The sequence below is a fragment of the Mesoplodon bidens genome (genome assembly GCF_964165515.1).
Source record: "Mesoplodon bidens genome assembly, chromosome: 10".
Taxonomy (NCBI): Eukaryota; Metazoa; Chordata; class Mammalia; order Artiodactyla; family Ziphiidae; genus Mesoplodon; species Mesoplodon bidens.
Window position 1 is genome coordinate 20,994,869 of NC_138172.1, and position 24,313 is coordinate 21,019,181.

Consider the following 24,313-nt stretch of genomic DNA (forward strand, 5'->3'; position numbering starts at 1 on the left):
CCAAAAGTGTGCAGAGGTTTCAGAGAGATTAATTGTTGATGTGAGGGGCAGGGGAGACAAACCAAACTGGCAAAAATTGATCAAGAAACAAAATATAATACTATCTGTCATGACAAATGGTTATATATATTTTTAGAACTTCAGAAAGATCGTAGAGTTGGCTGTCTCATAGTAAAGAATGAAGCTTCTCAGTGCATGTACTTTTAAACTGTTTAAACGGCTCGGACTACACAAGAGTGACCGATGAAACCGATCTGTGGTGCTGACTCAGTCCTTCCTCTGGATAGCACAGGGTATATCTGCCTCACAAACTCTTTCTTCTATTTCAATTAGAACACAAACAAACAAACCAAAAAAAAATTAGCCTAGCTCATCCATGATGAATATACATTTCTAAGAAAGGGACTTCCCAGCATCAAGGAAACTGTTTGCCTCTTCCTCACTATGGGGAAATTTGTGGTTACTTAAAAAAAAAAAAAAAAAAAAGAGCTATTAGGTCAATGAAATTTGTAATAACAATAATATGAGTAGTAATTCTTGCTTTTTCATGGGATAAAAGTACAAACTGTTAAGAATCAAGGCCTTTGATACATCTTTTTGAGGGTGTGTGTGTGTGTGTGTGTATACATGTGCACACTTGCTTTCTGTCATTAAAGGAATTTCTATCAGAATAGAGACTTTTTTAAAAAACAGAATTGCTGTATTCCAATCTCTTTTTATAAGTCAAGCATTTTTTTTTAGGAAAATTAGGTATTTTATGATACTTCCCACAAAACCCAGCAAACTCTTTCATACTAAAATAATTATTAAGAGTAAACCACAAGGCTCAGTCAATAGCCAAGGAAGATTCTTTCTTTTCCAAGCATTAACCTCATTTCAGGAGTCATCTGAAACACAGACCAATATAGCTCCTGTTTCTAAAAAGATTTTTACTGGTAATGAGAATGATAAAACTGCAATTTCTTTCTGAAGGCTATATAAGGATTTATGCAAAGTTCAACAGAAGACAGATTTCCTTGAGTGTACAGTGCCAGGACCTAACACATTTCCTAGCAAGAGGATACCATGCAGGGGCTTCCCTGGTGGCACAGTGGTTGAGAGTCCGCCTGCCGATGCAGGGGATGCGGGTTCGTGCCCAGGTCTAGGAGGATCCCACATGCCGCGGAGCGGCTGGGCCCGTGAGCCATGGCCGCTGAGCCTGCGCGTCCGGAGCCTGTGCTCCGCAATGGGAGAGGCCACAACAGTAAGAGGCCCGCATACCGCAAAAAAAAAAAAAAAAAAAAAAGAGGATACCATGCATACATACGTTTGAGCAGTCAATGAATAAACGAACAAAGATCAATGTGAGGATTCAAATGAGACAACTTCATAAACTGGATTTTCTTATAGTGAATCTTTTTTTTTTTTTCACTTCTTATGCTACATTTCAGAAATGTTCTCTTCCATTTCTGAGAGTTGTCTGGCTAGAGGAATAGAAGTTTCATGAGAATACAGACCATTACTTAGCACAGAGTTGGTGCTCACTAAGTGTGTGGAGAATTTAATGATCAACACATTAATTAAAACATGAATAGCAAGTCAATACATGAATGAATGAATGGTGAAAGAATAAATCACCTCAGTTTCTCTGGACTTGGTTTGTCACCCTCTCCATGAAGCCATATTTCAGTCCCAAGCCACTAGACTATCTTAAAGGGACTTGTCAAAACTTACTTTATTTCACTCCTTGGATTCTCATGAAGAAATGAAATGGTTTCAAGGGGAAAATATAAACATATGATTGAGAAAAGTTGGTTCAAATCCTACTCCTTTTCCTAGAAGGTCCATGACTCTTGGCTAGGGTTTCTTAACCTTGGCACTACTGACCTTTTGGTCTGGATAATTCTTCATCATACAGGCTGTCCTGTGCATTGCAGAATGTTCTGCAGCATCCTCGGCCTCTACTCACTAGATGTCAGTATCACCGTGTACCCCAGATGTGACAACCAAAGCCCTCTCTCTAGATGTTGCCAAATGTCTCTTGGGGTGTCAAAATCATCCCCAGGTGAGAACCATTGCTATAGGCAAACTTCTTGATTATTTAAGCCTCATTTTCTCGTTTAAAAATGTATGTAGGGCTTCCCTGGTGGCGCAGTGGTTGAGAGTCCGCCTGCTGATGCAGGGGACGCGGGTTCGTGCCCCGGTCCGGGAAGATCCCACATGCCGCGGAGCGGCTGGGCCCGTGAGCCATGGCCGCTGAGCCTGCGCGTCCGGAGCCTGTGCTCTGCAATGGGAGAGGCCACAACAGTGAGAGGCCCACGTACCGCAAAAAAAAATAAAAAATAAAAAAATAAAAAATGTATGTAATACCACTTTTCTTAAGTAATGGTTTTAATAATTAAATTTAAAATAACTATAATTACAAAAAATTCTGACAAAACTATAAACATTATTTGAATGCCCATTATGTGCCAGGCACTGAATAGAGGAGTCATTTAAATTGATTCCTTCCAATCCTTACAACACCCTTATGGACTGTGGGCACTCACTCTCATTTTCACAATAATCACACAAATGAGAGTTGTCACAGCCAAGATTCAAACTGAAGCCATCTGATTTCAAGAGCCCAAGCTCTCACCCACCATACTCCACATAATCAATCTCCAAACACAGCTTGTCGTTCAGTAGGTCGTCAACAAATATTTGTCTCCTTCCAACATTTTTCCTAATTTTCTTTCCCTGGAATAACCAGAGTTCAGTGTGTTTCCCTACTGCATGAAATCTGGAAATGATATCTTAAAATCCCCATGTCAATTATATCATAGTTGCCTCTTCCATCAAAGAGGAAATGCTTTACATCCATAATATCTACTGGCATCAACGTTCTCTGTATTCAACTGTAAGCTCCTAAAGATCAGAGATCAGTTTCCACACATAATACAAGTGCTCATTACATGTTTATGGGTGATAGTGTTGATCTTATACTAGAGAGTAACAAAAATATATTGCTGTTGATTTGACATGTTCAGGGTTTACAATGAAAAGCCATATAGAGAATATTAGAAAGGGCTAAGACAGCTAAACTTTAACTGAAATTGAGCAATTTTATTTCTTTAAATACTAAATTATATCTAATGAATGGGAAGATAAAGAGTCTATAATTGTTCAAGCTTCTTAATGCTGGGCCCTTAGCCATGATGTTTCCACTTGAAACAACAGAATAAAAATGGGGTTGGCTAATGTTAACAGAGCTTTTTCTATGGGATTTAAAAGATCTTACAAGATTAGTCTATAAATGAATTTATTAATCATCATGGAAATAGCCGAAAAAGTATTTAAAGTTAAAAAAAAAAAGAAAAAGAAAAGAAAGGAAACCAAAGGAAAAGAAACCAAACCATAGAGAGACACAAGGAAAAGAAACCAAACCAAAGAGGGACACAAATTTTTATTACCAAATTTCTTTTTTGACTTTTTTCATATAATGATAGGTTTCTATAATTTATACATGAGAATATTTACTTGAGGCTTAGTTTGGTAGAATAAATCCTAATTTGTAGGCCATAACTTCTATTTTCTGGTCCAGTTACTTTCTCGAAGCATGTTGTTTCCCAACCATAAAGTAGTATTTCAAATACTATTCAAGATTCCCTCAGTCCTAGCAAAGGCTCATTTCAAAATCTAATAAAAATGACAAGAACAATATTCATTTTTTAAAATGAAAGAGGCAGTGGCAGAGGTGGGGGGAAAGATCAAGCCCCACCATTTAAAAAGTCAGACATAAAGACCCTTCACACACTCTAAAATGACTACAATTAAAAAAAACTGAAAATAACAAGTGTTGGCAAGAATATGGAGAAACTGGGAACTAGAACCTTAGTACATTGCTAGTGGGAATGTAAAATGGTATAGCTGCTATGGAAAACAGTCTAAAAGTTCTTCAAAAGGTTTAACATAGAGTTACAATATGACCCAGCAATTCCACTTGTAGGTAACTACCTGAGAAAAATGAAAATATATTACAACACAAAAACGTACACACAAATGTTCGGAGCAGCATTACTCATAACAGCCAAAAAGTGGAAGCAACTCAAATGTCCATCAACTGAGGAATGAATAAACAAAATGTGGAATAGCACTACAATGGAATATTACTTGGCCATAGAAAGGAATGAAGTACTGACACAAGCTACAACAAAGATGGACCTTGACAACTTCATGCTAAGTGAAAGAAGCCAAAAAAAAAGGCCATATGTTGCATAATGCCATTTATATGAAATATCCAGTAAGCAAATCCATAAAGACAGAAAGTAGATAAATGGTTGCCAGGGGACAGGAGAAAGGAGAGTTGGAACTAACTACTGAAAAGTACAGGGCTTCTTTTGGAGATAATGGAAGTGTTCTGGAATTAGATAATAGTGATGACTGAACAAGAAAGTCCAACTAAAAACCAGTGAAGTATATACTTCAAAATGGTGAATTTGATGTTCTGTGAATTACACCTTAATTTAACATAATGCTAGAAGAAAAGGTTAGAGACTAAAAAAGAAAAACACTCAACTTAGAGACGTGCAGTTAGTTCTTCACCCCCTGCAACCACCCAGCACCTGACAGTGGTCTCGAAGAGCTTTCTGCCCCGAAAAATCCACCTCCCCCTTCATTATAGTGACATGAACAGCTGAAATGAGACGCCAATGTTGAATCTTTAAACATTATAAATGGTAAGGGGAGCAGGGGAAGGGGATTTAAATCCATTTCAGAGTAGAGGACCCCAAGAAAATAAAAGTGTACTTTTGACAGAAGAACTACTAAGACAGGGAAAGAAACTGACAAAGGGGAGGAAGAGTTTGTCCTAGGAAGAGAAAACAACGTGGAGGCTACATTGCCATTGTCTGTTTGCTCATTTTTGGTGTATCAGTTTGTGTAAATAAATGGACATGGCATCCTAGGAGGGAAAAAAAGAGAATACTACAAATCAGACTCAAAAAAAAAAAAAAAAACCAAAGGTGTCAAATGTGTACACCAGAAAAATAAGAGCTACAGCAGAGGAAATAAATGCACAATTTTCTATCAAGTCACTTCTCAGTTATTTCCTCTTTCCAACCCTCCACAACTATTTCCTGCTAAGCTTCTTCCTTCCTCCCTGCATTTCTTCATTCGCACAGTTTCTCCTCCTGTGCAAACACACAATTCTTCCTCTGCGGCGTGCCAGACCATGAGCTAATATGCCTGTTTCTGCATTCCCCAGCGATGAGCCTCACACCCCACTACCGCGTCTATTTCCTCAAATGTTACCCAGTTATTTTCTATTCCCATCTCAGTCATGCATCCAGTCATTCCCTCCCTCCCATAACAAACGACTGTGGAGGGGAACTAAATGAAGGCCCAGTGGTGATCCAAATCTGACAGTACCTCTACTCTTTCAGAACCTATAGTCTGGGGGGTGGTGGGGGAAGGGCATGGAATTCATTAAGTGAGCACAAAAAATTTTAACATGACAAATGACTTAAAGAATTAAGCACAAGGACCTATGAGGATATTTAATAAGGGGATAGGGAGGGAAGTGAAGAAGTAGAAGGGAAGGGAAAAAGAGGTCAGGCCTATTTCAAGGAGAAAAAAAACAGCATATGCAAAGGCCCTGTGCAAAGAAGTAGCATAACATATTGGAAGAAATGAATAAAGTCCATGGTGGCCAAAGCACAGAAAGATTTACAGGAAAGCAACGTGGGAAAATGGGGGCGGAAGGTAGGGGGGTAGGCAAAGGACAGATCATGATCTAGGGTCTTTATCCCAACATTGAGAGAAGGGTTAAAGGGCTATTACAATAATCCAGAGAGAGATAACAGTAGCTGGGCTATGGAAATGGCAGCAGAAATTTTGCGATGTAGACACATCATCAAATAATAATAAAAATGATAATACCAAAAACCATAATGACAACAGCAACTATCATTTGCTGAAAGCTTATGACGTGCCAAGACCTATGCTATGCACTATAAATATATTATCGTTTTTCTTCACAACTGTGAATGGTAAATATTAGGATTCCTATTTTACAATCGAGGAAACTGAGACTCAGAGTCACTTAAGTGACCTGGCCGAGGTCCCATGCAGCTGATATGTGATAACAACAGGAACTGAATAAAGTCTGCCTGGCTTCCACTAATACAACACAGTGTTCTTAGCATAAAAATAATAAAAGTATCAACTATTATGGAGCCAGGAACTGGGCTAGTATGTTGAAAATAAGTTGGGCTTTTAATCTTCCCAACAACTGATTCATATGGGCAGCAGTATCCCCACTTTACAGATGGGGAAACTGAGGCAGAGCCAGGTCAGCTAGAGGCATAAACTGGGCCCATTAACAGTTCCCGACTCAGTAAGTCATAGAACTGGGATTCGAATGCAATGAAGACAATAAAGTTCTGGAGGGTCTTTCCTTTTCAATCAAGATACAGATTGATTAAAAACTAAAACTATGAGTCAACACTTTACCTATAATCTGTTTAAAGCCTTCTGGAAAATCTAAAATGCATGTTGCTTCTGAAATTCACTTTTGTATTTTTATTGTAATCTCTAACCCACAGCATTGGGAGTCCCAGATTTGCATCACTACATATGTCACCACACCACTGACAGTTCAGAAAGATAAAGATAACCTTGGTTATAGATGAAAAAATACTGAGTATTTCCAACAAGATGGGCAGAAGAAATGACTTTGACAATCAAGTCATCTATGGGGAATTATATTATTTTTCACAATATATATAATTAAAGTAACAGCATTTCAAAATCAAGACTGAAAATAAATGTCACTTACAGCCAAAGAGGACGATGTTAGATCATGAGAATTCATGAAAACAGAAAAAGATGAAAGAGGCTCCCTGAATTCCTAATTTCTCAACTATCATGACCTGTACCCCTTCAAATACATAAATCTCCAACAGGATTTTTTTTTCCTCCCACTGAGTCCAACAAAATAGAAAATCCTTCCTGTTTGGCCAAAAGAATCCTTTTTTTTTTTTCCTATAACCTATTCACTCCCCAAAATTATGTAATGAATGATCCTTAGTATAACAGCAGATGCTCTAACAAATATTCCTTTATATGATTTGTAGATATCACCACCCAGACAACAAAATACCTCTGTGAATATGAGGGACTTCCCTGGTGGTCCAGTGGTAAAGAATCCGCCTGCCAATGCAGGGGACGCAGGTTCGATCCCTGGTTGGGGAACTAAGATCCCACATGCCGCGGGGCAACTAAGCCCGCACACCACAACTACTGAGCTCGGGCACCTCAATGAGAGAGCCCACGTGCTGAAAACTACCGAGCCCACACACTCTGGAGCCCGCGCATCACAACTAGAGAGAGAAAACCTGCGTGCCACAACTAGAGAGAAGCTCACGCACTGCAATGAAGAGCCCACGAGCCGCCAACAAAAGATCCTGCATGCCTCAACGAAGATCCTGTGTTCCACAACTAAGAGCCAACACAGCCAAAAACTTAAATAAATAACGGGGGAAAAAATCAATGTGTTATGTTATACATTAAAAAAACCAACTAAAGCCCTCTTACCATTAGTAAGAGAAAAAGCAGTAAAAATTAATGTCAAAAAAAAAAAAGCATGTGAGAACATAGGTTAAAAAAAAAAGCACTTAGGCACAAAGATTGGCATTTTATGTTTCCCTGTGTCACCCTAACCTTCAGCTACTACGACAGATCTAACCCAGTTTTCATTCACATGTGGCACTAAATTGCTTTGATGAAAGCCAAATAATAAGGGGTATACCCTTTAGACCAAAATACAATGCAAATTGCTGAATACTGCAAGTAAAAATAATTTCTAAACTTAGAGTACAAGACTTTCTCTTTGTTAATGCATTTACCGTATATTAGACTCAGAAAACCTACAATAAAAATCTCCTATTAAGTGGATATTGTTTCTGCAACCTTTATCATCTAAATGTGGTCCTGGTGCTTCTGCTTTAATAGCGTAATCCCCAGGCATCACTTGTTTGTGGCATTTGCCCAAGTATTTTGAAATGTTTAGTTTTTGTCTAGGCAACAGATGTGGACTAAGTAACAAGTCAATCTGTCCCAGGATTTGTTTCACAACCACTCCAAAGAGATGTTGCTTGTCAGCTTCACAAACTACAGTGCATCCAAACGGCATTAAACGTTTTACTACCTGGAAAACTATTTCAAAAGATTCCTTACAGGCACTGAAAGAAAAAATCCTGTCAGATCATATCCTCTTTTTCCATCAAAAAGAATTACTGCCATACTCCTTGAAGGAATACCAACTAAACCCAGCCTTCAAAAATAACAACAGAAAATTAAAATTGTGTTTCAAAACAAAGGATTTTATGTGATTTATGATGTAAGGGACCCCTGTTCTATATAATTTGGTATGGTATGCACATGAGCAAAAATAAAGAGAAATCACTTCTCCAAAGAAGACGTACAGATGGCCAACAGCACATGAAAATATGCTCAACATTGTTAATTATTAGAGAAATGAAAATCAAAACTACAATGAGGTATCACCTCACACCAGTCAGAATGGCCATCATTAAAAAGTCTACAAACAATAAATGCTGGAGAGGGTGTGGAGAAAAGGGAACCCTCCTACACTGTTGGTGGGAATGTAAATTGATACAGCCACTATGGAGAACAGTATGGAGGTTCCTTAAAAAACTAAAAATAGAGCTACCATTTGATCCTGCAATCCCACTCCTGGGCATATATCCGCAAAAAAACATAATTCGAAAAGACACATGCACCCCAATGTTCACTGCAGCACTATTTACAATAGGCAAGACATGGAGGCAACCTAAATGTCCACTGACAGATGAATGGATAAAGAAGATGTGGTACATATACAGTGCAATATTACTCAGCCATAAGAAAGAATGAAATAATGCCATTTGCGGCAACATGGATGGACCCAGAGATTGTCATACTAAGTGAAGTAAGTCAGACAAAGACAAATATCATATGATATCACTTCTGTGTGGAATCTAAAAAGTGATACAAATGAACTTATTTACAAAACAGAAGTAGACTCACAGACTTAGAAAACAAACTATGGTTACCAGGGGGAAAGGTGGTGGGGAGTATAAATTAGGAGGTTGGGATTAACAGATACACATTACTTTTTATAAAACAGATAATCAACAACCTACTGTACAGCACAGGGAACTATACTCTGTAATAACATATATGGGAAAAGAATCTGAAAAAGAATAGATATATGAATATGTATAACTAAATCACTTTGCTGTATCCCTGAAACTAATATAACATTGTAAATCAACTATACCCCAATATGAAATTAAAAATTTTTTAATAAATATAAAAATAAGGGCTTCCCTGGTGGCTCAGTGGTTGAGAGTCCGCCTGCCGATGAAGGGGATACGGGTTCGTGTCCCGGTCCGGGAAGATCCCACATGCCGCGGAGCAGCTGGGCCCGTGAGCCATGGCCACTGAGCCTGCGCGTCCGGAGCCTGTGCTCCGCAACGGGAGAGGCCACAACAGTGAGAGGCCCGCGTACCGCAAAAAAAAGAAAAAAAAGAAAAAGAAAAATTAAAAAGCATACTTGATATTAAGAGAAATCACAGATAATCTAAAAATGTGTATCATATCCTTATAATTTTATGTGTATTTGAAATATGTAAGATTGATTTAAGATACTTGCTATGTACATACATTTGAATTTTATGAACAGATTGATTTTTTAAACAAGAAAGGAAAATTCATTATTTTTTTAAAACCAAAGGTGATCTTTTTATAATATGAAGAGTGATTACATAGTAATTTTTTTTTAATTTAAGTGTTCTATATCAGGCTTTCTTAAGAAGAGGCAAAGGAACAAATACAAATGATTCCATTTACATGAAGTTCAAGAATAGGTAAAACTAAGTCAGAGTGATAGAGGTCAGACTGATGGTTTTTCTTCTGGGGGGTGGTTATTGGCTGAGAAGGACACGGGAGAACCTTCCACAGTTCTGGAATCATTCTAATTCTTGATCTGGGTAATAGCCACATGGGTGTGTGTGGGTGTGGGCAGTTACAGGTGTGTGTATAAATAAATCACGGATGCAAAGCAGTCTGGATGACATTACAACTTTTTTAAGTGCACATAAATTTTAATGTTTGTCTATTACCTTGACCAAAAAAAGCTAGCACAACTAAAATGCCAACCAAGGACGTGAGAATCAAATCTCAGTCATCTTAGCTCATTACTAAGGCAAAAGAAGGGAGATGCACATGGCTTATTCTCCAGTGCACAGAAACATCAGTAATCCTTATAATCACCTATCTGAAAAAGGCACTAAGTCAAACTAACACTAGGCCATCTGACTTTCTGTAAAAAACAAAAAACAAAAAACAAACACACGAAAAACAATACTACACACTAAGGGGCCACATTTCTGATTAAGGACCTGATGCCCAGCCTTGTTCAGGTATAGTACCAGACACCCTGTTAATTAAATAAATCATCCATAAATAGTCACTTGTAAAATGGGAAGCTACTTAGAGCACTACACAATGCATCTCTTTGCAGAGAAAAATTATAGAATATGTGGAAAATAGGGAGCTCCCCCATGATCCTCCCAATTGGGGCTATTTTGCCCAAGGTCAGAAGTTAGGGAGACTCTGTAGAAGATGGACAAGGAGGGGCAGCTCGTGGTTGGCTCCGTGGGTGCCACTGCCTCCTACACATTTAAAATATCTGGAGGGCCATGGGCAGGACCTTGTGCACCACAAGAAGTACCTAAATCCTACTGGAATAAAATGATGTAAGACTCAAATGGCATTCCCGTCTCGTTCCCATGCTTCCCTAATTTGAGTAGGTGTCACCCCAACCGCAGCCAAGAAATACTCAAACTATCTGATTAAGATAGCGTGGCTCATATATGCAATGGAATATTACTCAGTCATAAAAAGAAATGAAATTGAGTTATTTGTAGTGAGGTAGATGGACCTAGAGTCTGTCATACAGAGTGAAGTAAGTCAGAAAGAGAAAGACAAATACCGTATGCTAACACATATATATGGAATCTTCAAAGAAAAACAAAATGGTTCTGAAGAACCTAGGGGCAGGACAGGAATAAAGACACAGACATAGAGAAAGGACTTGAGGACACGGGGAGGGGGAACGGGAAGCTGGGACGAAGTGAGAGAGTGGCATGGACATGTATACACAACAAATGTAAAATAGTTAGTGGCAAGCAGCCACATAGCACAGGCAGATCAGCTCGGTGCTTTGTGACCACCTAGAGGGGTGGGATAGGGAGGGTGGGAGGGAGATGCAAGAGGGAGGGGATATGGGGATATATGTATATGTATAGCTGATTCACTTTATTATACAGCAGAAACTAACACACCATTGTAAAGCAATTATACCCCAATAAAGATGTTAAAAAAAAAATAGTGTGGCTTACAAGCGAGGGCCCTTTGTCAACGCACCACCGTATGACACCAAAATGGCATAAGCTAAAGAAGAGTCCAAGGCTGTCTTGTATACATCAGCCAACTGAGGTTCATTCCAAATTATTTGGAACCCAAGATAGAAACTAATTCCCCCCTTTTTTTTGTCCACGCCACACAGCATGCGGGATCTTCCCTGACCGGAAATGGAACCCATGGGCCCCTGCATTGGGAGCGCAGAGACTTAACCACTGGACCCCCCTGGCAAGTCCTGAAAGTAATTTCTAACAATACTATGTAACACGAGACTCATGTTGTCAAGTACAGATGAACCTATAAGGAAAATAAAGCTCTGCCACATACTTTGTATACACTCTACATTACAGCAGTGGTCCTCGCCCTGTTGCCACTTGGGGAACATTTAGCAGTATCTGGAGACATTTTTCACAACTTGAGAGGGGGTTGGCATGCTACTGGAATCTAAGGGGTAGAGGCCAGAGATGCTGTTAAATAGCCTATGGTGCACAGGATGGCACCCCCAACAAAGAACTACCTGGCCCCAAATAAGAAGAGTGCTGAGGGTGAGAAACCCTGCACTGTAACATAGGTAACCAAAATGCAAAGATTCTGAGAGGTAAATTAGCAAATTAGAAAGCTAAAGACTTAAACTCATAAAACCAGATGAAACTGTATAGAAAATAACTAGATGCACAATGAAAACTAAAAAGCCCTTTAAGCTTCCTCTTCAAATATCACACAGCGTAAAGGCTTTTCAAAAAAATATGCAGTTAAAATCAGCAAAACTATTTGTTTTAGTGGCGGCGTGGGGAGGAATCTGTAAACAGAATCAATCAACAGGGGATTATGTGAAGAAATGATAAAATCATACTATGAAATATCTCCACATTAAAAATAACGATTTTTAGCTTAATGTATTGATTTGGAGAGATGGCCACAAAATAGTGTCAGGAGAATAAAGAAAGTAACAGTATACAACATGAGTCCATTTTTGTAAAAATTCAAACAAATAAATTTCTCTGTCTATAGATCTTGTTTGCGTGAGCAAGGGAATGATTGTTGATCCAAAACAAATTATTAATATTGATTTCTTTAGTAGGGCAGGATTCGGGATGGCGAGGAGGAAAATTAACAGGTTTTTCTTTATGTTATTATTCCTTTGGAATTAAAAAAATTTTTATAAAGAAAATTGAACTTAGGCAGGGAGGGAGGGAGAGAAGGATCAAAGAAAGGAAGGAGGAGGAGAAGAGAGGGGCAAGAAAAAAGAGAACATCACTGTAATAACTGACAGCAAAACTTGAGTCTGTTGTTCCTGTTTTTACCAGTGAGTGCTGCTGTTGATCAATTTAATGGATAAAAGCAGCGAAACCAAATTTGGGAAAGCAACTCCAAATGTCTGTCACTTTGTTCCTTTTCAGGTCCCTTCAGCCAGCAAAGCACAGCTCGGTTCAAATGTCTTGTTTTGTTTGATTTCTCTGATCCGCTGCTCATCTTGAAAAATTCTGCACCAGATAGTGATGGGATCAACGACAGTCATATCTCATTTCAGACACCAACTTTGCTAGATGACAGCCTCAACTTCTGGCAAGTGAAGATAAGGACTCGGAGCATCAGGCTTCCCTTTAAGGAGTAACTCTCAGGGCACAGCAACTTAATTACCCAAGTCTCATTACCAGAAATTTCTCCAAATACCTCTACTCCACCAGTACTGGAAACTAAGCCCTCCTCTACTGTTGGTCACTATTATTCAATGCATGAAAATGCATTTTCCAAGTTCTACTACACAAATGAAATAGACCCATCATGAAACATACAGGCATTTCTAGTAACGCCTCATACATACACACTCACACATGAATGTCATGCACTGTGTAGCTTTGAAAATTTTTTGAAACTGCTGCTTCTCCAGTATGTTGCTGCTACTTACGATGGACAGCACTAGCCCTACCTGGAAAGAGTAAATAATTAGATTTAAAAGATACAAGATAGGGGCTTCCCTGGTGGCGCAGTGGTTGAGAGTCCGCCTGCCGATGCAGGGGACATAGGTTCGTGCCCCGGTCCGGGAAGATCCCACATGCCGCTGAGTGGCTGGGCCCGTGAGCCATGGCCGCTGAGCCTGCACATCCAGAGCCTGTGCTCTGCAATGGGAGAGGCCACAACAGTGAGAGGACCACGTACCACAAAAAAAAAAAAGATACAAGATAAAAAATTGGGCCAGTCTGAACTTTCAAATCGCCAAGATTTTTACATTTTGCACAAGTAACTATTTTTAACTTCATATGAAGAGGCAGGCCCTGGGGTATCTGGATTTCTTTCTATAGACAGGCATTTACTTGCTGATGGCACATAAAAAAACTCAGAAAAAAATGATTTGTTCTTGCTTGCAAAAATGATTTATCACTGCACTGTTAATCCAGCACTAGTAAAATGAACTAAGGAACATATATTTTTCTTTTCTAAGTTATGACATTCAACGAACCACCACACTGTTAAGAAGAAAAACAACTTAGGGAACTGTTCAGGGGTCAAGGAGCTTCTTTCCACCCCAGAGCTGAATCACAGTGGTGAGGGTGGATTTCACAATACCCCCAGGGTCTGTAAACACTGGCGCCAATCATAGCATTTGCCCTGATTAGCAAACTGGCTTCAGACCCATCAAAAACTTTCACATTTGAAATTTAACACATCTATATTTAGAACATGACTTGTAGGACATTTGCTGCAAGTGAAACAGCAAAAGAAAAAAAGAAAAAAAAGCACTGAGTCTATATTGTTCCTACAGAAAGACAGATCAGAACTCTCAGACCTAAAAGACAATAGGCTACTTAGAGATGACAGACCCTAATTAGTTAGTATAGGACCAGCAGAGCACCCACAGGGCAATATCAGTAGTAACAAGGAATTAGGAATTAAGGCGTTTAATATTTGAAACCTATAAATAGGCCAGGAAGTCAGTATATGTACAGTTGACCTTTGAACAACACGGGTTTGAACTGTATGGGTCCACTTATACGCAAATTTTTTTTCAACAGTAAATACTACTGTACTACACCATCTGTGGTTGGATGACTCCACGGATGCAGAGGGGCAGTTATATGTGGATTTTCCATGGATTGAGAAGCGTCGGTTCCCCTAATCCCTGTAGTGTTCAGGGATCAACTGTACATGAGGGTCTTGGACCTGATATAAGAAAATAGGGGATGAGAGAAATGTAGTCTGTCTCATGCCCTATCTAAAAAGAGGTTGGCTACTCCTCAGTTCCAGTCATTTGTTGACTGGACAAGGCCCAGTTTTCCAAGAGAAGCTAGAAGTAGAGATTTTTATGTGAAATTTCCTATTTTTTTTAATGTTGACCACTAATGCATATTTTGTCAAAAAAAGATTATGAATCCATCTGAATATGTCTGTGGTCCATATTCAGCCTGTAGGCTCATGGTTTACAACTTGAAGATGTTCAAATAACTCAAATTAGTTAAATTAGTAGCAGGAGACAAATACAATTTTTTTTCAATTCTGGTTAAAAAACCACATATGATAAAATTTACCATCTTTTAAGTGTTCAGTTCAGTGGTGTTAATTACATTCACATTGCTATGCAATCCCCAAAGCTTTTTCATCTTGCAAAACTGAAACCCAATACCCACTAAAAAACTCCCCTTTTCCCCCCCTCCCCCAGCCCCTGGCAACCACCCTTCTTCTACTTTCTGTTTCTATGAATTTTACTACTCTAGGGACCTCATATAAGTGGAACCATATGATATTTGCCTTTTTCTGACTGGCTCACTTCACATACCATAATGTCCATTAAGGTTGTAGCATGTAACAGACTTCCTTCAGTTTTAAGGCTAAATAATATTCCATTCTATGTTTATCCATTCATCCATTAATAGATATTTGTGAGTTGCTTCCACCTCTTGGCTGTTGTGAATAATGGGTGTGAAAATACCTCTTCGAGACCTTGCTTTCAGTTATTTTGGATACGTACCCAGAAGAGGAACTGCTGAATCATATGGTAGTTCTATTTTTAATTTTTTGAGGAACCACCATATTGTTTTCCACAGCACTTGCACCATATTACAATCCCTTCTAACAGTGCACAAGGTTTCCAATTTCTTCACATCCTTGCCAACACTCATTATTTTCTGAGTTGTTTGTTTATTTGTTTGTTTGTTTTGGCCGGGTTGGCTGGTTGGTTGGTTGTTGCTGTTGTTTAATAATAGCCATCCTAATAGGTGAGAGGTGATACCTCATTGTGGCTTTCATTTGCATTTCTCTTATGATTAGTAATGCTGAACATCTGTTCCCATCCTTGTTGGTCATTTGTATGTCATCTTTGGAGAAATGTCTATTCAAGTCCTTTGCCCATTTTTAAATATTTATTTATTTATTTATTTATGTGGCTACACCAGGTCTTAGTTGCAGCATGTGGGATCTTCACTGCTGTGTGCGGGATCTTCGTTGCGGCACACAGGATCTTTAGTTGCGGCATGCAGGATCTAGTTCCTTGATCAGGGATCGAACCCAGGCCCCCTGCATTGGGAGGGCAGAGTCTTAACCACTGGACCACCAGGGAAGCCCCTGCCCATTTTTTAACTGGGTTGATTTTTTGTTGTTGAGTTGAGGCATTCTTTATGTATTCTGGATTAACCCCATCAGATATATGATTTGCTAATATTTTCTATTATTCCACAGCTTACCTTTTCACTCTATTGATTAAGTCCTTTGATGCACAGAAGTTTTTAGGTTTGATGTAGTCCCACTAGTCTATCATTCCTTTTCTTACCTGTGCTTTTGGTGTCATATCCAAGAAATCATTGCCAAGTCCAATGTCATGAAGCTTTTCCACCATGTTCCTTTAGTTTTATAGTTTTGGATCTTATATTTCTATCTTAATCCATCTTGAGTTAATTTTTGTATATGGTGTAAGATAAGGGCCCAACTTCATTCTTTTGTATATGGATATCTCCCAACACCATTGGTCAAAGAGACTGTCCTTTCCCCATTTTGTGGTTTTGGCACCCCTGTCAAAGATCATCTGACCATGTATGTAAGGATTTACTTCTGAGCTCTCTATTCTATTCCACTGGTCTATTTCTGTGTCTTAATGTCAGTGCCATACTGTTTAAATTACTGTAGCTTTGTAATAAGCTTTGAAATCAGGAAGTGTAAGTCCTCCAACTCTGTCCTTTTTCAAAACTGTTTTGGCTATCAGGAAAAATGCACATTTTTCATGAAAGGCTCTTAGGTCAGGTTTTTCCAAGATCCATGCTAGCAAATGCTCTTTTTCAATCCTCTACCACTACTAGAATATAGAAGCACTAACTTCAGAAGGATTTAAAGACATAATGCAACTTCCCAGGAATTCTAAACTTAACATTAGATGGAGCAGATACATCTAAATATCCTGGCTTTGATAGTGGAGGGAATAGTGATTAAGAGGACAAGACTCAAAGAGATCTGTGTTTTGGTTCCACAATTTCCTGTTTATGTGACCTTGTGTGTATTATTTAATCTCAGTCTCCCCATCTATAAAATGGAAGTAATGACAGCACCTCCCAGGGCTGTTGTGATGAAAAAACAGAACAATGCAGATAAAGCACTTAGCACAGTGCATCCCTGTCACACAGTCAGCACTCAATCCACTTCTGACTACTACATCAATCTTGGAATTTATGCCTCTCAATATTAATGATTTTCTTTTTATCAGTGGCATAATTTTTATGGAATAAAATGTAATGCCAGGCATCTAGGACACCAATGTGGAAACAGATGTCCTTTATTTAGTAAAACAGGAGTTCAATGTCAGAAGCAAGGAGCAGTCATGCTGAGATTAATACAAAGAAGAGAGTAATAAAGCTAGGGTAATTTATATTTCCTTAATGAAACCTCAGATTCACTCATCCAAAACGCATTTGGTATAGAAAACCACTGGCCAGACAGAAATTCAAATTAATGCCATTTAATAAACAAATTCAAAACTAAAACATCAACACTTTCCAACAAGCTAAAAGGAAGAGAATCCGTCAGTTTGGTCTGGTGTAGCCTGTGCTACTAAGAAAGAGAGGAGCTTGAAACTAAATCCTTTAGAAGTTAAATCTTGATCTAGGTCTTTTATTCATTAACTGGCCAGTTTTACATGTAACTGCTCACATGAGTGTATAAGAGAAAACAGTCAGGTAAATTGTGCCATGAGTCTCAAAAGTTTAAATCTGTATCCATTCTCACTTACTCTGGAAACCATCTGATTTTCCATACCTCCTTGGCAAAGCTCACGCCACCTTAGAATCTAGGAGTAGAATATGGCGCCATGGTCTACACCAATCAGCCTAAACCCATTCCCTCATCAGAGGCACTGGCTCATGAACAGGAACATGATTTAAGTCTGGCTAATAAGAAAGGTTTGATCTTCCTTGCTGCTCTGAAAGGTCCTCCAGAAATATATCTAATCTCTCAATCTCTCTCACACTCTCTCTCTGGATGTGGAAGGGACAAGTAGCCTCAGGAATATCTGGTAGACATCTGGACATGAGGTAGAACCAAAAACAGACCAAAGGTGACATGTCACCGTGAAGGCACAGTGGACGGTATCAGAAACAAGACCCATGATACTAACTAACACCAGGCCTCTCAGTCAAAACAATCCTGAAGTTCAAACCAACCCTGAAGGGACCTGCATTCTTCACCTCAAGGAACCAGTAAATTTCCTTTCTTGCTCGAGCTGGATTTTATGTCATTTACAACTGAACGGATTTTTACCTGATATACTGATCAAACTCTAATGCTAAAGCAAAACTTTTAAAATAGTGTACATTTCCAAGCATGTATGCCCAGATGTATGCATTTGGGTCTCTGGCCTCAGATATTTGTACCTCAAAAGAGTAAGACAACACAAACAATTCTATGGCTCCCACAGTCTTATAGGGAACTCAACAACAATGTTACTCAAGTGTTGTGAGCAATCATCTCCGTGCCGCCTATAAGAGCCTGAACATTTGACTCCAGGGAGCAGTAAATATTTTCCAGATATATCTCCTTCCCTCCCCTGAGTAAGCTAACACTACCTAATCTGTGCTGCTAGGACATACATTCATTTTTCCATGTTAACCAAAATGAAGGAACCCTGGATATTTGATATGACATTACAAAGACCTTGGACTTCAATAGTTTCTTTCTTCTAAGGAGCTCAAAGAGCTTCACAGTCATTTACTGTCAACATTCCCATAAAGTAGACAGAAGCAGGTATTCATGCCCCAGGGTCAGCAAGATGGAGCCCTGATGAAGGTCACCAGACACTGGGCAGTTATAGAATGAGGCCAGACTCTCAGGGAATCTGCTCTGTTTTGAAAATAAATCATGTCTCAAACCTGCGTTTGTGGGGGAAGCAAAGTCAGAATAAAATGATTCTCTCATTCATCATTTCCCCAAGTGCACATAGGCAGATATTCTCCTGTCACTCCTCCTCCCCTCCAAAGACAGGAGAATTCTGTACTCAAGTAAATCTGAGAAAAACTGGACAAAGATAAACAAGTGTGTTTGTTGGACATTTCAGAACCTTTAATATGTTGATGCACACTATGATGCTTGAGAAGGTTAAAAAGTAAGCATAAATAAGAACTAAGACTGGGGCCTGGCACATATATATGTGCTCAGTAGATGTCACAAAAGAGGCACTAGTAGGTAGGAGTCCAGTATCTGAGGCCATACTGCCTTGGTTAGGATCCCAGCTCTGCCACACAATAGCAGGATAACCTTTCTTCATCTGTGAAATTGGGATCAAAATAATACCTACCTTATAGCACTGGTATATATAAAGTGCTTAAGGTGCACACAGGAAGCACTCAATAAGCGTTAGGTGCTATGGGTGCTTTGGTTGTTGACGCCCTCCAATTGGATGTTAGAAGGTAGTTTACCAAATTTAGTTACTTGATTACACAACTTTTTTTTTTACATAAAGCATCCTACGGCATTATTACCTGGCTCACCTCTGAACTCTAGTTCTTAAATTATATTTAATATCCCTCTTGCTCCTCTAAGAAGATAAAAATCACCCTGGGTGTGTCCACCTATCTCTTTCTCTCTTACCCAACCCTCCCAACCCTTACCCCCGCTCCAAGATTCCTTTTATCCCAGCATTCAGTAAATGGACATGGTCTCATGTTGAATGTCCATGCTCAAGCTCAGTTTCCCAAGGTTGAACTTGCTCACTCACTCAAAACCTCAACTCATGAAAAATAAGGAAAGAGAGTCTTTAGGTTCCTAGATTACTAAGTATGAATTACTTAGTAAAAACTATGATGTGATTGAAGGCGAGGAAAAAAAAAAGCCGGTAACAATGTGTACTTCAGTCAGAGAGAATGTAATGTGGTTGTTAAATGCACTCATGTGGGCACCCAAGAGATCAGAGTTCAAGTTCCACTTCTACTTCTTAGTAGTCTCCTGTCTTTGAGATGATTATCTGTAACATGGAGATTAAAGATGGTGCTTAGCTGATGGGACTATTGCCAATTTAAATGAGATAACGCATGGAAGGCACTTACAGTGCCTGGCACAGTGGAAGTATCAATACATGATCAGCCAGCTACTGCTATTAAATTGTTGCTGCTGCCACTGCTGTTATTTCAGGACACAAGTGTCCCAGCACATTACCGCCACTCAGCCAGCCAGCCTCAGCCCTCATGAAGAACGCTCAAGCCCCTCTCAGAATAACCCGAATTATACTCAGTGCCACGTCTATCAGCCCAGCTCTGCAGCCAGGGGTTCTCTGCCAGTGCAAAGCCTTCATGGAAGAGACACAGCAGGAAGATAAGAGACTTGTACCACTAGGGAAAAAAAAAATCCAACCACAGCACGTAGGCAAAAATAACAGACTCTCACTTGTATTAACCAATCCAAGCGAACAAAAAACAGTTAGTTGCTGGAGCCCACAATCCAGGCCAACCTTTCCAGATTGGAATATAGGATGCTTGAGATTGACCTGAGGGTCTCCAAGAGAAAACATACCTTGGATCTGACACTTCAGAAGAAATCACCACCACATTTTCTTAACTTTATAATACTTAAGTTATGATTTTCCTAGGCTAAAAAAATCCTTTTACAAAGAAGAATCTGTCTCTAAAATCATTGTCTGGACTAATATACCTTTAGAAGCATCCATCCAAGTCACCTGGAAAATTCCTAATCTCTTGAAATCCAACTAGTTATTTACCATGGATTAAAGTGGAGACAATCTTGCTAGTTCAGCTTCTCAACAAAGGAATTTCTCTAATATGGAGGAGGAAGGGAGGCAATTCACCTGTCAGGAATACTTTTGGTTAAAAACTTCCTATTGCTAAAAATCCATTAAAACCTCTAGTTTTATGACTGTTTCCTATACTTGGAGACCTCAAAGTCCTCGACACCATACACTGAGGGAGCCTTTACTGCCTATTCTGAGATCCCAGAAAAAATCCTCGAAATGATTGCTCAAACAATTCTGATTCCCTTCACTCGCCCCAAAAAGTAGCCTCTAGAAACTTTTTAAATGTCCACACTAAATTCTGGGATTTATAAAAAGGAAGGATCATAAGTTGCTGAAAAGCACTGATGACAATACCCACTTGTGCAAAGAAAGCCATGGTTCATCCTGAGAAAAGAACAAACAGCATGTTGTTCCTTCCTGGAGATTTGCTATGCAGAATAGTGGGTATTAAAACACACACACACACACACACACACACACACACACACTCTCTACACACACACACACACACACACACACACTCTCTCTCTCTCTCTCTCTCTCTCTCTCTCTCTCTCTCTCTCTCTCTCTCTCTCTCTCTCTCTCTCTTCCCCAATGGCTCCTTTTATATAGACCACAAAGGAAAACATGGAATTGTGATATTGCTAAAATTAACGAAAGGCTTTCATGAACAACAAAAAATATATGCCATTAGAATAACTCTTGAAATAGTTTTACTACATTTGAGGGAAGGGGAGGAGGAGGAAAGACAGACAAGAGGAAAGTAAACCAAAAAGGAGAAAATTAAATTGAATCTTTATTCTCCTGTTCATACAGATCAGACCATGGTTCTCAAAGGATGGTGTGGCAAAGAATCACAAAGGAGATGAGCAAAATGCAGTTTCCTGGAAACCTCGAAATCAGTATGGCTGGAGTCCCAGGACCCAGAAATTCATATCTAATGTGCTCCCAGATGATTCTGACACAGGTGACCCTCAGACTACACTTTGTGAAACATTGCTTTTAGACACATGGGGGAACAAAACATGTTCTGGATTATTCAAAACATCCTTTATAGAACCTTACAAATAAGTATAATAAATTATCCCATAGCCCCTGGCAAATACTTCAATTAGAGTAGGGAAATCCTCAATTTTTATTGTGCTGAAAGCCACATAAGCTGACACGCCATTTTAACAAAGGCTCTATGTGGATGTATGTGTGTGTATAAATGCGCGCATGTGTGTGTGTCTGTATACACATATATGTATGTGTTTCTGTGTACATATTTGACTAAGTATACTACAGTCAAATAAAGCACCTTATCTTTCTTTTTTCTACCTGCCCAAATAAACTAATAGTCAAGAATAACCAGGATTTTTAAAAAGATGACTCTATCATACTGTCTGCAATTTAATACTGTACAGATGGGCAAGAGAGACAAGAAGCATCCAAGCAAAATATAATTTCTGGCAGGTGAACTTACCCATAATCTGTCAGAGGATACCCAGTCTCTGCTTCCAAACCAGCATTGTTCACACACCTGCAAAAGAACCTATCTATTCACCTGCATGAATTTAATTGGACTATCACTCTGATGGAGTAAGAGAATTCTAGTTGCTACCTGGACAAGAAGGAACAAAGCAAAAAGGTGTTTTTCGAGAGAACTCGTCTCCTCACTCTAATCATATAGCACACTATACTGAAAGCAGTATACGTTAGATGACAGTAAATTTCCTTATCACTACTAGGAAATTCTCTGGCGATGTTTAAGGCTCTATTCTTACCTGTGTCAAGGAAATTAGTTAATTTCTATGTTCTCTTAAGGATCTGTAAAACACACAACTTGAACATAATCCCATTTACCATTTGTAATTTCAATTAATTCAGATGAACATTCCTAGATTTATTGAAGTAGATAGCAATAAAACCTATGGAAAGCCTGGTGGTTACTTTGCAAAAGGTTAAGAATCCTAAGAGAAATAAACATAGGTGGAGAATATTTAATCAGGGAATGATATAGAAAAAAAGAAAAGGCCCATGACAAAACAGGCTTTGAACGGTGAACTGTCATATGCAAACATTCCTCTAAAAATACAGGGCACATCCAATGTAATGTTGCTTGGGTTTGGAAATCAGACAGAACTGGATTTGAATCTCAGCTTGCCACTTTATGAGCTATGTGACTATGGGCATGTCATACAACCATATGTGATCTCAGTGTCCGCACCTGTTAAATGGAAGATGAACAGCCACTATATAATAGAGCTGTTGTGAAGATAAAATTAGATAATGCATGCAGAGTTCTTAGCATATAATAAGCATTCAATAAATGTTAGCTTATTATTATTCTATTATAAGTGTCAGGCATGTAGGTGTGACAGTAATTTGACCTTGGCATCTACTGACTGACAGGGATAATTAAAAAAATAATTTAAGAGCTTATGATGCTACAGGTCAAGGGCCCAAACAAGTAATTCAAAGTGGCTCATGTATTATTAAAAAACCAGCTCCAGGGGCTTCCCCGATGGCACAGTGGTTAAGAATCCACCTGCCAATGCAGGGGACACAGGTTTGTGCCCTGGTCTGGGGAAGATCCCACACGCCGCAGAGCAACTAAGCTCATGCACCACAACTACTGAGCCTGCGCTCTAGAGCCCGCGAGCCACAGCTACTGAAGACCACGTGCCTAGAGCCCGTGCTCCGTAACAGGAGAAACCACCGCAATGAGAAGCCTGCCCACCACAATGAAGAGTAGCCCCTGCTCACCGCAACTAGAGAAAGCCCACGTGCAGCAATGAAGACCTAATGCAGCCATAAATAAATAAATGAATGAATGAATGAATGAATGAATAAATAAATAAATAACCAGCTCCACAAACACCTCTCTAAATTATTATAGCAGGCTGAGGTCCATACAGGGCAAGTCCTCTGTGTAGGGCCGCTTGGGCTGAGCGGTACACAATGCCAGGACCTGCCATTCCTAAACCACGATCTGAAAATACCCCTTATATGGGTTGAATTGTGTGCCCCCCAAATTTTTATGTTGAAGTCTCAACCCCCAATACCTCAGAATGGGACCTTATTTGGAAATAGGATCATTAGAGATACAATTAGTTAAGGTGAAGACATACTGGAGTAGAACAGGCCCCTAATCCAGTATGACTGGTGTCCTTATAAAAACGGGAAATTTGAACAGAGAGAAGGCGTGTGAAGACTGGAGTTATGTTGCCACAAGCTAAGGAACCACCAGAAGACAGGAGGGACGCCTGGAATAGATCCCTCCCTAGATCTTTCAGAGGGAGCACAGCCCTACTGACACCTTGATTCCAGACTTACAGCCTCCAGAACTATAAGACAAAACATTTCTGTTGTTCAAGCCACTCCATTTGTGGTACTTTGTTTTGGCAGCCCTACCAAACTGATAAACCCTGTGAAGTCGGGCAATGCAGCAGACCTATCTGAAGTCCACCAACCGCCTTCCAGAAATGTTGATCTCCAAATCCCCAGCATAACGAACAGTGCTACTGTCTGTTCCAAATGAACTTAAATGCCCATCAATTGGACAGGCAATCTATTCTGTATGTTTCAGAAACAGAGTTCAGTAAAAAGGGAGCAAGTACATTCCGGAGACGACCTATCAAACACTCAGCAACATATACCATC

At 39.4% G+C, this 24,313-nt stretch overlaps 1 protein-coding gene across 6 annotated transcripts in view; it reads right to left on the minus strand.

Moving 5' to 3' along the window:
- MITF (melanocyte inducing transcription factor) overlaps positions 1 to 24,313 on the minus strand; it is a 227,160-nt gene that overhangs the window by 162,022 nt on the left and 40,825 nt on the right. Inside the window, exon 1 of one of the 6 annotated variants that reach the window (XM_081246297.1) lies at positions 1 to 9,733. This exon is cut by the window's left edge and continues 31,735 nt beyond it. The exons of the other annotated variants lie outside the window; for them this stretch is intronic. The gene's annotated coding sequence lies outside the window, so the exon portion shown is untranslated. Of the gene's footprint in view, positions 9,734 to 24,313 lie in introns of those variants that run through there. 6 annotated transcript variants of the gene reach the window in all.